The sequence below is a fragment of the Mastomys coucha genome, unplaced genomic scaffold (genome assembly GCF_008632895.1).
Source record: "Mastomys coucha isolate ucsf_1 unplaced genomic scaffold, UCSF_Mcou_1 pScaffold20, whole genome shotgun sequence".
Classification (NCBI taxonomy): Eukaryota; Metazoa; Chordata; class Mammalia; order Rodentia; family Muridae; genus Mastomys; species Mastomys coucha.
Genome location: NW_022196903.1, coordinates 131,634,077 through 131,649,869, shown reverse-complemented (window position 1 = coordinate 131,649,869; position 15,793 = coordinate 131,634,077).

Genomic DNA, 15,793 nt, shown 5'->3' with positions numbered 1-15,793 from the left:
AGGGAGGGAGAGAGGGAGGGAGGGAGGGAGGGAAGGAGAGAGAGAGAGAGGAAGGAAGGAAGGAAGGAAGGAAGGAAGGAAGGAAGGAAGGAAGGAAGGAAGGAAGCCTATTGTGGAGTGTTGGTTGGAAGAGGTTCCTCCTGCATGGCAAATAGCAATGAAGAGGAAAGAACTTACATTGCTCCTATACCTCAGAGTTATGAAGAACAGGGAGCCATGGTTCGAGATGTCCTTTGATGGGAAAACACCGAGCAGTCACAAGTCAGGGACCCTGGGAGGCATGCCACAGAGGCTGGGTGGGTCCCAAGAACCAGCTGTGGAGAGAGGAAGAGAGTCTGGTGCAGAGGGAGGGAGGGAGAATGCCGTGGTAGGTGGTCAACTGCATGACCCTCCATCTGATGATCCAGACCAGTTAGGACTCACTGAGATGAGCGACCGATAGCAGACACAGAGCAGACGCTGAGGACCATGCGTTTCTCTGCTGTGTCGCTTCCTCATGGCAGAGTAGAGCTCAATTCGTCTGTTCTGCAAGGTGTTGGGATATGGCCTTGTACAGAAGTGCACAGGCTCAGGGCCTCTGTGCCCTGTAGGAACCTCACAGCCCACATTCCAGGGAGTCTTTCTTTGTCAAACACGACCTACCCTTAACTGGCCCAGCTCATAGGAGACTGTTGGGAAGGGCTCAGAGAGGAACTAGACTATCAGAGAGGAACTATCATTCCACACCCTTGAAGGAGTGTATGCAAGCTCTGGGAACAGGCCGGTCCAACCCAACCATTTAAGCCTTGTGAAGAATTCCTGACCCCACTGTTTTCTTCTTACTTTTGCCTAATCTTGTTGGTTTTTATTATTTAATTGAATTCTTTCAAATTCCTTGCTCTTTTCTGTTTCATTTTAATTAAAAAAATCCTTCTTTTCTCTTCTTCTGTTCCTTTTAAATATTGTATCATTACTTTAAATTTTAATTTAAAAAAGTTTTTAACTTTTCTGTATTCCATTGTTGTTGCTGTTATTGTTTGAGACAGTATCCCATGATGTAGACCAGGCTAGCTTCAAACTCACAGAGATCCCCCAGCCTCTGCTTCTGGAGTGCTGAGATTAAAGATAGGTGCCAATATATCCAGCTATTTGTTATTCTCTTTGTCCTTTTCCTTTTCTATGAATTTTGATTGGTAATTGTTATTTAATTTTTTCTGTATATTTGTATGTGTTGCTGTTATTACTGAGATTCATCTTTCCTCTTTGGGAAAGAATAAAACAAGAACACGTAGAAACACATGGAGACAGAATCAATGCACTTAAGTATAGAAACACATAGAGATGAGACATTTCACTTTTATACAAGTGGTTGATTGTGGAATGGGAAACTGGAGAATCTCTGGATTGAGCTGATAAACTAGACTAGCCCAAACAGTAAATTCCATGTTCAGTGAGAGACTACTCAATATATGAGGCAGACAGAGATCAAGGAAGATATCCTGAACCTCTACATGCAGACACACAAACGCACAGGTGTACACACACACACACACACACACACACACAAACACACACACACAGGTACTTGCTTGTGCACTCACATATGTGCATGCATACATACATGTTCATATACAACACACCCACATACAAAATCAGAAACATTTTAACATATTAGTACAGGCAACAATTTCCAGACTAGTACTCTATTAGCTCAGGAGATGAAGAATTGACTTGTGGGGTTATACCAAAGGGAAACCATTTTGCATGGCAAAAAGAAGATCAACAGAGTGATCTATAGAGACAGCCTACAGATGGGGTGAAAATCTGTCAGTAGCCATTCATCTGTTGGAGCATCAGTGTCCAGAATTTAAAAAGTTAGTCCCAGTACTCAGGAGACAGAGGCAGGAAGATCTCTGAATTCAAGGCCAGCCCAGTCTACAGAGTGACTTCCAGAACAACCAGGACTACACAGAGAAACCCTGACTGGAAAAACCAAACCAAACCAAGAAACCAACCCACCAAATAAACAAACAAACAAATCATCAACATGCTTGGCCATTGGATAGGTCACTGGGTTAAGCAACAGGAGGCAGATGTAAAGAGGCATGCATTGTGCGTTCCCTTTATATGTGGAATCTAGAGTAAACAAAAAGGTTGACCTGAACATTGTAGGCAACTGCTAGGAAATGCGAGGGCAAGAAGGATGTGGAGGAAGAGGAGGTAGCTGGACGGGCAGATCCAACCAGCACACAATACAAGCATTAGGAACTGAAATGATACTCATGACACACACAACTAATATGCATTAATAATAATGAATCCTAAGAGTGATGAGTGGGAACGCTCTGCTCACTACCAGATATCCCATGAACATATGAACAAAAGGTATACTATACAGCTTTGGGTTGCCATGCTGCAGAGAACAACACATGTGTGTATTGAAAACATCTGGACATGTCCTAAGTAAGGGTTTGATTTCACTCAGATCCTACAGGGAAGACTCAGGAGGAAGATCCATGAACTCAGCTAAAGAAGGAAAAGAAAATATCAGTGTTCTTCCTTAATTCCTTTCCTCCACCTTCAGTGTTTTCAAATCTAGTAAAATCAACTTGCAAATGAATGGGAAACCCAGCTGCTTCTGGCTTACTGTTTCTCACAAAAGAAAACCCACATACAAATCTCCTAGGACTGAAGCAAGTACTAAGCTTGACTAAAGAAAGGATCGTAGGCTGTTCGCTAAGCCAGAAATTATTAGCATGCCCTTCATGGATGATATCCTCCCAGAGCGCATACTGCCTAGAGGAAGCCGTCGTAGCAATGATTTCAAGGGACATGATTTCACAGGAGAATTTTAGGAGTACAGAGCGATGTCTGTCCGTTAAAGTCTTTGGAGATGGCTCAGGTGTTAAGAGCATTGGTTGCTTTTGAGAGGACCCTGGTTCGATTCCCAGCACCCACAGGGTGGCTAACAAGTGCCTATAACTCCAGTTCCAGGGGAACTATCCGGTCTCTACAGACACTGCATGCACATGCTGCGCAGACAAGCATGCAGGCAAAATACCCATACACATAAAATAAAAATAAAAATAAAAATTTGAAAATAAGGCGGCTTTTGAGAAGAGAACCAGAGAATGTGTTCAAAGCCAGAGGCAGACAAAGGGATTAGAGAAATTAGACAGAAAGCAGCCTGTATTCAAAGGCAAAGGGACAGTAGTACGTTTGAGAAATGCCTGTTATTGGGTAGTTTTGAACATGTGTGTCAGGGCATGGGGCTGGTGAGATAGGAAACTGTCACCAGAGCTGTTCACAAATTACATTGTGTATGACAGGCTGAGAAGAACCGAATTTCCTTTTGAAGACACAGGGGAAGCTGTAACAATCTCAGAGAAAGCCCTAATGTGATGAATGTGGTTTGGTAGTCTACATTGGCAGCCTTTGGTGACAAATAAGATCATATGTACTCAGAAGGGTCGGCTTCTGTCAATCATAGCGGCAAATGGTTTACAGGTCATCGTCTGTACAACAGCTATGGTTCTCCTATTCTCAGCTTTGAAACTGGCTTATGCCGCCCACTTCTAGTTTGTGTCCACAGAACTGTGGTTGCCTCAGGAGACAGCGTGCTTACTGGCCAAAGTCTCCTTACTTGGTTAAGTTTTTACTCCTCTCTGTCTGCCCTCACCGAGGTGGGGTTCCAGGGTTCTCTTACATCCTCACAGACCATCTGAGACACGATTGTGACTTACTCAGATCTTCTTGGAATTTGAGTAATTACACAAGGGAATATAACCTTGAGAATTACAACTTGTACATGCACACTCATGTGTCCATGCCCTTCTTGGGTCAGGCAGGCATTTGGAGTGATCTATGTGCCAAAAACAACAGTTCATTAATTCCCACCCAAACTGCGCCACACTGGGTTTTTATTGGGAGTTAAGAGCAGCCACTTCCTGGCTCTCTTCTCACTTGTTGCCCCTTGACTGGTTCTCAGTCCTGGATTTGGTGTTTTCTGCTCAGAACATGATTGACAGGGAAAGAATACGACATCTCCTTTAGTGGGAGCATCACTCTCCAGTTTGCCTTCATGGTTCCAAGAGTGTGAATGGAAAATTTAGTCTCCTCCAATCACCAATTACCCTAGACTCACTCACCTTTCATGTGACTTGTAATATGATGGATTGAATTTTTGTGTTTTTGTGAATGGATTTCAAATTGTTACTTCTAGATACCTTAAGTTGAGCCTAGTCTCTCTTATAATAGAACGTGATTCTTACCTCTCTGCATAATTTAAGAACTTAATAAACACACTATATTTAATGTAGCTTGATTTTACAAGTTTCTTTTTATGAATTCCTACGATATGGACGGACACTTGACCAGATGTTCCTGGGACATCATGGTTCCTGCTCTTGGAGAAGGCATGCTTTTCTCCAAAAGTAGACGTGTGAAAGGCAATAGAAATATAATCTTCTAAGTTGCCATAATGAAGGCTTCGTGTGAGTTAGGCGCATTTGTAACACAATGTAGTTAGCAATAAACTGGCTGGGAGCACTGGAGCAGAGGCAAGGGAAAGAAGGGTCGTGTTTCCTCTAGGCACTCTAGATACTGGCAAACAGAGGCTCTGTGCCAAGGAGAAGAGGGAAGGCATTTCACAAGAAGGTGTGCAAGCATGTGTGTGTGTGCATATGTGTACACATACATGTGTACCTGTTTGCACATATATACGTATATATGCATGGAGGTATGGGACATGTCTGGTCTTTTAGGAAGTTAGGAATTGCTACTAGCAATTAGTAGGGAAAATATCAATAGTGAGGAAGGCAATAGTTATACCACGAGCAGTATATTATATTATATCTGAAAACAAAGAATAGGTTGTATTGTGCATGCCATAAAGGGTTGCATTTGTTAATGTGGTAGACCACATGATCTGATTTGCATTTTTGGTTCAGTCTGGCAGCTCCTTGTTCAAGGGAGGTGTGATGATGTTGGTGATTTGACAGTTAAAGAGACTTTTAAGGACCCACAGGAAGAACTGAGACAAGGCCTGGAATCCACCAGCAGTAAATAGGATGAAAGTAGTGGGTAAATGTGAGTGTGTGTCAAGGCATAACTAAAGGGACCCAGTGACTTGGGTAGAGGTGAAGGGAGCAGCTCCTGGTAATTTAGGAAGAACAAGGGCATGGTGGCTCTTATTTGGGGTCGCTGAGCTTGCAGGTCCTACAGGAGACATAGGTAGCATCATTTTGAAATTTTTTACTGGGGGGGGCATGCATGTGTGCACATGTGTGCATGTGCACATATGCATGTTAATGCAATGCTCACAGAACCCAGAGTCTTCATATTCCCTGAAAACAGAGTTACAGGTGGTTGTGAGGCACTTGATGTGATTATGGGAACTGAACTCAGGTCTTCTACAAGAGCAGTCTGCACTCACTGCTGAACCATGCCTGCAGCCCCCACGGGGGCAGTATTGGCTTACAGGTATGGACCTCAGTGAGTTTACTGTTGGGTTTGTGTTCTTGTGGCCATGTTAATCAGGTACCCCATCCACTATGACTCCTTATCCTTAAGCATCTTTGCAGTTCCTGTTTTGAAAGAGCCTTACTCAGCTGAGCAGGCTGGTCGTGAGCTCATGCTGTAATCTAGGACAGTTTTGAGCCTGTGACCCTTCTGACTCCTCAATACTTGGGATTAGAGACCTGTGCCACCAGGCCTGGCTGGGAAGCTGGGCTTTTCAAGCACGAGATACTGTGGAAGCTTCAGGACACAGATTAAAGCCTAGGGACAAAATTCAGTATCATCAAAACTTAAGGAAGGCTGGGGGTGGAACCCAGCTGACAGAGTGCTTGCGGGTGGAAGCCCTGGGCTGCATCCCAGCAGCACAGAACTGAGCATGGTGGTGTGTGACTGGGATCTCAAGAGTGTGGGAGGTGGAGGCAGCAGGATCAGAGGATTGCTGGCCTTGAAGGGGACAGGAACTCCACAGAAAGACCAACAGAATCAACTACCCTGGACCCTCAGGGATCTCAGAGACCGAACCACCAAACAAAGAACGTACACAGGCAGGACCTAGCCCTTCCCACACGTATGTAGCAGACATGCAGCTTGGTTTTCCTGTGGGTCCCAAACAACGCAAGCGGGAGCTATCCCAAAAGCTCTTGCCTGTATGTGGGATGTGTTCTTCTAGCCGGGCTGTCTTGTCTGGCCTTGGTGAGTGAGGAAGCGCCTAGTTTCACAGAGATTTAAAGTACCAAGGTGAGGGGGCTACTCAGGGTGTCCTATCTGTTCAGGGGAAAAGGGGATGAGGAGTTGGGGGAAGGATTGCTGAAGGGAAGATCAGGAGGGGAGCAATAGTGAGCAGACGTAAAGTAAAAAAGTAAAAAAAAAATAAAAAATAAAAAAATAAAAACTTACCAAATATGTGAAGGCTCTGTATGCTAAAAATGACAAAATAATGTTAAAATAAACAGAAAATATATGGATGACTTGAGAGCAAAATATGAATAAATAAATGAAGTTCAAAGTCACCCTCAGTTACATTGCAAGTTCAAGGCCAGCTTAGACTAACGAGACCGTGTCATATACTAAATAAAAGAAAGCATAAAGAAGGAGCCCTTAGTGATGCCACGAGGAGCCCTTAGTGGTCCTGTAAAGGACGCCACGAGGAGCTTTGCATCCCACGAGGAGCCCTTAGTGGTCCTGTAAAGGATGCTGCGCCACGAGGAGCCTTGCACCCACGAGGAGCTCTTAGTGGTCCTGTAAAGGATGCCACGAGGAGCCTTGCACCCACGAGGACCCCTTAGTGGTCCTGTAAAGGATGCTGCGAGGAGCTTTGCATCCCAGGCAGGAGGAACAGCAGCAATGCGGCTCCTGCTCTTTCTTCCTTCTCACATCTCACTGCCTCCACCGCCCTGCTTAGCCTTAGTGCATTGTGTGGAACAATAAACAGCAGACAATATTATTGATGCCTGTGAAGCCAGGGAACATAGAGTTTTTCTCAGAAATCAAAGAAACAGACTTCCTCCACCTCCTTTATAAGGATAACTAACTACAAGGAAAAAAACCCATAAGAACTTTCGCTTACTGTGTCATGAAACCTTGCAATCTCTATAAAGGCCAAGCACACTACACTCATAAAACTCAGAGTTCATTGAAAACTACTTTGCTAGGCCTCTTACTGAGTTAGTGTCAGCCTCTCGCCAAGCAATAAAAAATGTCATTTATTTATAATCAGAAGTTATCTGCTACATTTCATCTACCTCTAAAAAAAAGAGAGATTCTAATAAACTCTTCAAATTTATATTTACAAAATAAACTTTAAGAATCTTTAACAAGTGGGAGTCAAAATGTTGTTGTTTGTTTGTTTGTTTTTGTTTTTTATTTTTTGTTTTTTGAGACAGGGTTTCTCTGTATAGCCCTGGCTGTCTTGGAACTCACTCTGTAGACCAGGCTGGCATTGAACTCAGAAATCTGCCTGCCTCTGCCTCCCAAGTGCTGGGATTAAAGACATGTGCCACCACTCCCCGGCTTGTTTTTTTTTTTTTTTTAAGGGAAAACATACTCCATGTACCTAATTAAGAATTGTTTCATCTTAACATGGGCTGAGAGATGGTTTAGCCGTTAAGAGCTCTGGCTACTCTGGAAAAGAACTCTGAGTCAGCTCCCAGTGCAGACAAGGCTGCTCCAATTGTCTGGGATTCCACTTCTAGGGGATCCAATGCCCCTTTCTAGTCTCTCTGGGCACCAGGCATGCTTGTGGTACATGTGCACACAAATATACAAAACATTCATACACGTAACGTGAAATAAATAAATCTTAGGAAAGAGAACTATTTAAAGAAACAAATGTTTTGGGGAAGAGTTTCTTAGCTGCTTTGGCTGCCATATTAAATCACCCAGCAACGTGCTCCCTGCTGAGAATGTGTCTTTGCGAAGCCTTTTGAGTGGACAACTGTAGTTGGCTACAGAACTGGAGTCCTGATTCTGTCGCTAATATTTTTAGCAATCTCAGAGAAAGGTTTCCACTGCACCTAGACTTTGATTGTTGTTTCTAAATGTGCGATAAAAATACCTTTCCCAGTATAAGTTCTAGGGCAAAGTGACACCATAAAAAAATAAAATACTCAGAAAAACATATGTCCTATAATTAGAAAACCGTTACTAATCTCCACTCCAAATTAGAAAAAAAAAGTTCAAAAGACTTTATAGGGAAATGTCAAATTGTGACTTTCTGAGCTGTAAACAAAATAGTCCAAAGACATAAATTTAGCATCATTTACAAAACATAAGGTATGTTAATTTTAGATGTATTGATGCTTCCGGTTCAGCTTTCTTCTGGAACATTTATAAGGATGAAAATTATTTTAATGTCTGTCCTAAAAGTATGGACATTTACATTGTGAGTTTTAATTTCTAAACTGAGTATCTTTGGACTTTGATTATGGTATAAAGAAGGCAGAACGTCCATGGGGTGAGCTCTGAAAGCAGAACCAAATTTTATCAATGGAGTTTAAGATTAAAGGTGGCTATCTTCTTCTTTCCTTGCTCCCTCCCTCCTTCCTTTCCTCCCTCCCTCTTTCCTTCCTTCCTTCCTCCCCCCACCCCCATCTTTTTCTATTATTCCCATCTGAGGCAGGAACTTAGATCTATTTGTTTTAAGTCTAGGCACAATCTGCACCATTGCTTATCTGACAGAATACAACAAGCTTGATGCTATGATAGAGTCTGGGGCAATCCTCAAGATACTGATGGTGGTGGCTTCCTATGAGAATAATTGCTTCTGAAATTCTGCTGCCATACTGTGATGAAGCCTGTGACCGATCTACTCCTGGGGCAAGGGTCCAAGTTCTCAGACAATAGTCCTGGCAGGGTTTACCCTTGTTAATACCTGCCAAGTGTTTCCACCCAAATCCGTATGAACAGGGAGCCCTCATGTTATAATGGTGCCCTTATAAGAAAAAAGTTTGTCCTCCTCGCCACTCTTTCTTGTTCCCTCTCCCCCTGCCACATGCAGATACAAGAGGGCAGTCATCTGCAAACCAGAAAGTGAGCCTTAGCCAGTCCCCATCATTCCAGTACCCTGGACTTCTAGCATTTACAACTATGAGCAAGAAAGGTTAAGGCCATTTAAAATAGTAGCCTGAACTGTCTGTGAACTGTACCAATACCTACATCAGCCAACTATCTTGGAAGTCAGGCTTCCTCAAAAGATACTGGGGTGGCTGAGAGTCACTGCCCTTCCCAATCTTGATCAAATTGCAGACACATGAACTAAATGAATGGACACTGTTGTTTTAAGTTGCTAAGTTTGGGGTGGCTCCAGAGATGGCTTAAACACAATTGTGAATATGCCTCAGTGTGACAAGAAGCAGCTTCTAAGAGTGCATTTGCACTAAACTCTTGCTAGTCGCAGTGTCAAAACGACGTTTCTTGTTTGTTTTAATATTTCAAACAGCACTCTCATGCATAATAATAGAGTTGCCTCTTCACCATTTCGATCTTGGGTGCGTAATAGAAATATAAGCAATTAATTCAGTGAACTCAAATGGAATGGTACATTAACTGTGCAATGCTTTCAGGCATGCTGGCTGTAGTAATTGAATTCCACCAATGAAGAACATTGCTATGGAGCTCAGAGTCTCATGGGCTGGCTTTCATTCTGTGGTTTGTAGTTAGAAGCCACTGACTTGCCAGGAATAGTAATGTATGCCCTTATTACCACCACTTGGGAGGCAGAAGCAGGCTGATCTCTGAGTATGAGGCTAGTGGGTTATGGTTTGAATACGCTTGATCTAGGGATTGTCACTATTTAGAGGCAGGGCCCTGTTGGAATAGGTGTGTCACTGTGGGTGTGGGCTTTAAGACCCTCATCTGAGCTGCCTAGAAGTCAGTATTCAGCTAGCAGCTTTCAGATGTAGATGTAGAACTCTCAGCTCCTCCTGCACCATGCCTGCCTGGATGCTGCCTTGTTCCTGCCTTGATGATAATGAACTGAACTTCTGAACCTGTAAGCCATATTGAGTTCCAGGACACCCAGGGTTACACAGTCTCTGGGTGGGGGTTGGGGTGAGGACTAAAAAGCAAACAAACAAAGCTAAAAACAAACAAAGAAACAAACAATGTTAGGACAGTAGAGTAAACTCAATAACAAAGAAACTTAAAAATACCCTGCTGTGGGCTGGGCAGTGGTGGCACATGCCTTTAATCCCAGCACTTGGAGGCAGAGTCAGGCAGATTTCTGAGATCGAGACCAGCCTGGTGTACAGAGTGAGTTCCAGGACAGCCAGGGATACACAGAGAAACCTTGTTTCAGAAAAACCAATCCCCCCCCCCCCCCAAGGAAAAAAAAAACCCTGCTGTGGTAGATTGAATGAGAATGACTCCCATAGACTTAGATTTGAATACTTGGTCACCAGGCAGTGACACTATTGGGAAGGGATAGAATGTGTGGCCTTTTGGGAGGAAAGGTGTCACTGAGAGTGGGCTTGGAGGTTTCTGAAAGCCGATTCCAAGCCCAGAGTCCTGCCTATGGATCCAGATGTAGAGCTCTCAGTCCCCTTTCCAGCATCGTGTCTGCCTGAGTGCTGCCATGATGAGAATGGACTAAATGTCTGAAGATGTAAGCCAGCCCCAATTAAACGCTTTCTCTTCTAAGAGTTGCGTCGGTCATGGTGTCTCTTTACAAAAATAGAATATCAACTAAGACTCACTTGCTTACTCTTTTTTAAAATTTTTTTATTACCGTTAACTATGTATATGAATGTACGTCTTGTGTGTATAAATGAGTGCAGGTGCTTACAGAGGCCAGAGGTTTCAGATCCTCTAGAGCTGGAGTCGGAGGTTCTGAGTGCCTGTTGTTGGTGTTGGGAACCAAGCAGCAATCTCCCCCCAGTCGCTTTGTGTATCTCTATCTATAGATATAGATGCGTGTGTGTTCTTGTTTATTGGGATCTGAAATAAAATCCCTATTCTTGGTGAATGTGACCTTAATCATAATTGAATAGTAGAAAAATCCTTATAATAATTATGTAAGAAGCAGTACTTTTGAATTTCTACAATCACTTGAATTATGTTGCTCGAACACATCAAGAACCCTGGGAGAGTCAAGAGTAGTTCCTGCAGTGGCGACCATGCTGGGAGCAGCTTGAGTCTCCATCCTTACTGGGAGCTCCAGTTTTGGGGGTGTGGGAACCAAATGTGGTCAGAGAGATGCTTTCCTCAGCACAGCTTGATCTTGGGGACTCTGAGTAGAGGCAGGGAGGGAATGAAGAAAAAACAATGATAGAGACACACTCTAGAAACACAGAGTCAGGTGGGTTATGTGCAATTTCCACACATCCTGTTGCCTGGAACTTCAGTACATTTATGTTCAGCACAAAAAGGGGATTTAACTAGTCTCAGTAGGAGGTCTCTGTTTCCAGCCTGTTTTCAGTCTGGGAGGAGGAAACTGCAGTTGCTCCGTTTGTACACACTGGCCCTTCATCTTTAAACACTCATACTTTGGCTAGAGGAAGAAGGCTTTGCCAGTTTCCACCCTGACCCATAAGGAGAAAGACTTTGCCAATGTTCCATGGCCCTGGGGCACTGGTCCTTGGTACAGCTGCACCTATGGCAACAAGACGATTTCACTTAGGGCTTCCTTCACTCCCTTCAGAGAGAAATGGCACATTGGGAAAAGGTATCCTCCTCTACAAAAGAGAGAGACTGCTGGAGAGAGTGGCTCCTTCCTTCCTCCCTTCCTTGCAGTATCTACAGGTCGTAGACAAAGCACTTTAGCCACCTTGCAACCATCAACCTGGCATAGGACAGTGGTGGGAAGGAAGTCTCCTTTTGGGGTAGACTCTCATGCCCCGCTGCCTGGCCTCAAAGGATGTCACCAAGGACGATCATGAACTTCTGGTCCTCCTGCCTCCCCCTCCTACATGTGCCACTGTGCCCGGTTTATAGACAGGAAGGATCTGACCTAGAGCTTCCTGCATCACAGGCAAGCAAGTAGCAGCTGAGCTACACCCTAGTGCCAAGATTCCCTTTCTTTCTGAAGTGGCTGCCTCCGGTCTTCTTTTTGAGTGTAATAACTACATGACTCATTTGATTAAGCAAGCTGTAATGAGGATTTCTGATGTAAGGGGTCCGAAAGTGCTTTAATCATGCTGTAAAGCCACCTACACAGCATCTGAAAGAGTGGTGCTTGGTTATTATCTCTGTAAGTAAAAAGTGTGTGTGTGTGTGTGTGTGTAGGGACCTGAAGTCCATAGCAGTGTTTATCAATTGCTGTCCTCTTTAATTTTTTTTTTTTTTTTTTTTTTTTGGTTTTTTGAGACAGGGTTTCTCTGTGTAGCCCTGGCTGTCCTGGAGCTCACTCTGTAGACCAGGCTGGCCTCGAACTCAGAAATCCACCTGCCTCTGCCTCCCAAGTGCTGGGATTAAAGGCGTGCGCCACCACGCCCGGCTCCTCTTTAATTTTTTAAACAGTCTTTCACTAAACCTGAACCTCACTTATTGGCTAGGCTGGGTGGGAAGCAAACTCCTAAGATCCCCCTGCTTCTACCCATCAAGCATCAGGGTTACAGGCCATGCCACTACCACATGTATTTTAAAGAATATTAACTGACTGACTGACTGATTGATTGATTGATTGATTGATTGATTGATTGATTGACTGATGTGTGTGCAAGAAGTCTATAGAAAACAGAAGAGGGTTAGATCCCCAGGACTGAAGTTATCGGTAGTTGTGAGCAGCCATGTAGGTGCTGGGAACTGAGTTCACATCCTCTGGAAGAGCAGTAAAATGTTCCAAACTGCTGAGCCCCCCTCAGTTTTTGAGAACAGCTCCTGGGCATCTAAAGTTGGGTCCTCATGCATCATCTGCAGCATCACTTGGCTGTGAGCTGAGCTATCTCCCTGACCTGATGTAGTCTGAACTAACTTATCCCTAGCAGTCACAATAGTTGACAAGATATTTTGCTCATACAATTTAGGCCAGATAATTCTTGAAGATTCTTCTAGATTCTCGGGGAGAACCGTTATGTGGTCAGCAAGTTTCCAATCTCAAATCCCCTACACCAGAGACTAAGGAGACACAGGGTTTGCAGTGGGGAGAATCAGAACTGAATGTAGATAAGGATAGACCGTGGTGTGCGTGGAGGGGGGTGAGGTATGGGGCCATCTTCAGTAGAAGTTTCTAGGCTTCATGGGAATGAATGGAAACAAGTGTTTGGGCACTGAATGGTGAGACTTTGAGGGAAAGGGAAGATTTATTGAAGGTCAGTTCTGTCTTGAGGTTCCCTTAGAACCAATCATAACAGACGAAACTGACAAAGGGGCCCCAGTGGCCTCCTTTATACTTTGCAATATTCATTGATCTGACTTTAGATAAATAATTCACAACCTCACACCTGTACAAATTTGTTTAAATGATTTCTCTTCCTCCCTAAGACACTGTTTCCTCAGAGAAACAGTGAAACAGATGAAGACAATAGTATCCATTGCACAGAGTTCTTGGGATTACATAAAATAAGCCTGCGTTTGGTTTACACATTTATATGTATTAATTCCTGCTAGTTCTCTGGACACAGTAACCTCTAATCCAGGCCACTGTTATTCAAGAAATGATAGTTGAAAATCCAGTGGCATTGGCATACAATATATGTTACAAAGATGTAACGCATGTGTGTTCTAGGAGATGAGTAAAAAAAAAAAGTGCTTATTAACTTTAGCTCAGAATGAACCAGACTCTTGGTGTTTGGAAACCTACATAAGATAGAGAAAGAAACAACAATGGAAAGATATTTACTAGAGAAACATTGAATTTTAATGTATAATAAAATTTGTTTTGTTCTATTGGGACTTTTAAATTTTTTATTTGTTTGTATATTTTATATATGAGTGTGTGTGTGTGTGTGTGTGTGTGTGTGTGTTACATCTTCATGTACATTTGCACACCAGAAGAGGGTATCAGATCTCATGGGACATCAGATCTTGTACTGGTTGTTAACCACCATGTAAGTGCTGGGAATTGAACTCAGGACCTCTGGAAGAGCAGCCAGTGCTCTTAAGGACCCAGCCATCTCTCCGGAACCAAGGGACTTTCGTTTTTGAACAGTCATTTTCCTTGATTAAAATGGACCTGTGGCTGTGGCCCGCTTACAGACACTGAAGAGAAGACATGAAGCCTGGGAAACAGCCCAGTGCTAGAATACAAGGACCTGGGTTTGACACCCATCACCAAAAAGTAACAAATAACACAGGTGAAACACAAATACAGAGGCTTTTATGTAAACCTTGTTAGAACAATACTCAGAAAAATATTTAGGTAGAGGGATACAGAAGGAAGAAAAACCATATTGATCCCAGAATAAATACTTTCTAAGGTACAGAACCAAATAAATAACAGGAAAATGGGAAGAGAAACCAGGAAGGGACGGTTTGTGTAGAAGCCTAAGTCCCTGGCACAAATGCAGGAGGATGACTCCTCTCCTGTGCTCTTTAGGAGTCCTGAAGGACCCTGGTGCATGTCCATGCAAAAGCTGGGGAATGCCAAAGGAGCTCACTCGCAGCAACTCTTCACACCCAAAAGATTGGGGACTATTTTCTGTTCCCACTACCTTTCCTTCTAAGAGACTATGTGTGCATGCCTATGTGTATACATTTCTATTCTAGCCACACAAAGACTCCATAGGCTACACCAATTCAAGGCTGTCTCTAAAATGTCTAGTTTTCATGATAAATGTTACTGTTTTTGTTTTTTATCATAGGCCTACGTGGTCTTATAGCAAATCAACTTTTTTTGGAGCAGGGCAGATCAGAAAAGGATGTAGCTGTTTAGAGCTTTCAAAACATCTGGAAAATTACTCTGGCGAATAGAATCAAGTCCGTTACCAAAACAGATGTTTTCCACTGTGGCGGGAAAACAAGACTTCTTTTTTCTTTTTTAAATATGTGTTTCATATGGTCCAAATCCACTTTAGAATGCATTCTACCTCTTAAAGGGTCTGGGAACCACAGTGAGCTTGAGGGTTACGCAAATATCAATGTGGCCATGGCCACTTAGGTGTTTAAATATGTTAGGACGTTTTCTAGTAATTATATATATTTTTAACTTAGCACCAGAAAAACATGTCTAAAAGTCTAGGGTGACTTTGCAAACTCTTAGCCGAAAAGCTAGAGTCTGGATTAAAATCAGTTGGTGCTTTGGCAAGACTCTTGGAGTCCTGAGTGAGAAGCCAGTGAGTCAAACACAGCGAAAGAGCATGAGAGCCACTGTGGCTCATTTTGCACAGAAAAAAGGAAGTTTATTCCCACTGACTACTTGGAAAGAGTCTCAAAGGTCCTAGGAAACAAGTGTTGTCTAAAACCCACAGAGAATTGTGTCCCAGTAACACAGCAAATGAATCCATTCAAAGGTCATTGAGGGGAAATTTCCCTTTTACAAATGAATGTCTCACAAACTTAACTATTAGGTTGCACAAATCACATATTCTAGGTTATTTCTTCTGCTTTTTGGCAAATGAGGTAAACTTGTTAAAAGGCAACCTCATTGTATTGTCCAGGCTAGCCCCAAACTCCTGGAATCACATGATCACATGAAGGTGCTTCAGCCTTCCAAAGCAGCAGGCAGTGTCACACCTGCCTTAAATTGACATGAACACCAAGAGACAAAAGCATTTGCATTGTCTGTCAAGTGTTTATGGCTAAAATATTCCAAGGTCAGCTATGCTGAGACACACCTTCAGAAGGCAGAGGCAGACTCAGCAGGAGTTCAAGGGCAGTTAAGAACAATTTTGAAGTAAGTGGGGCAACATGGAAACCATGTCTC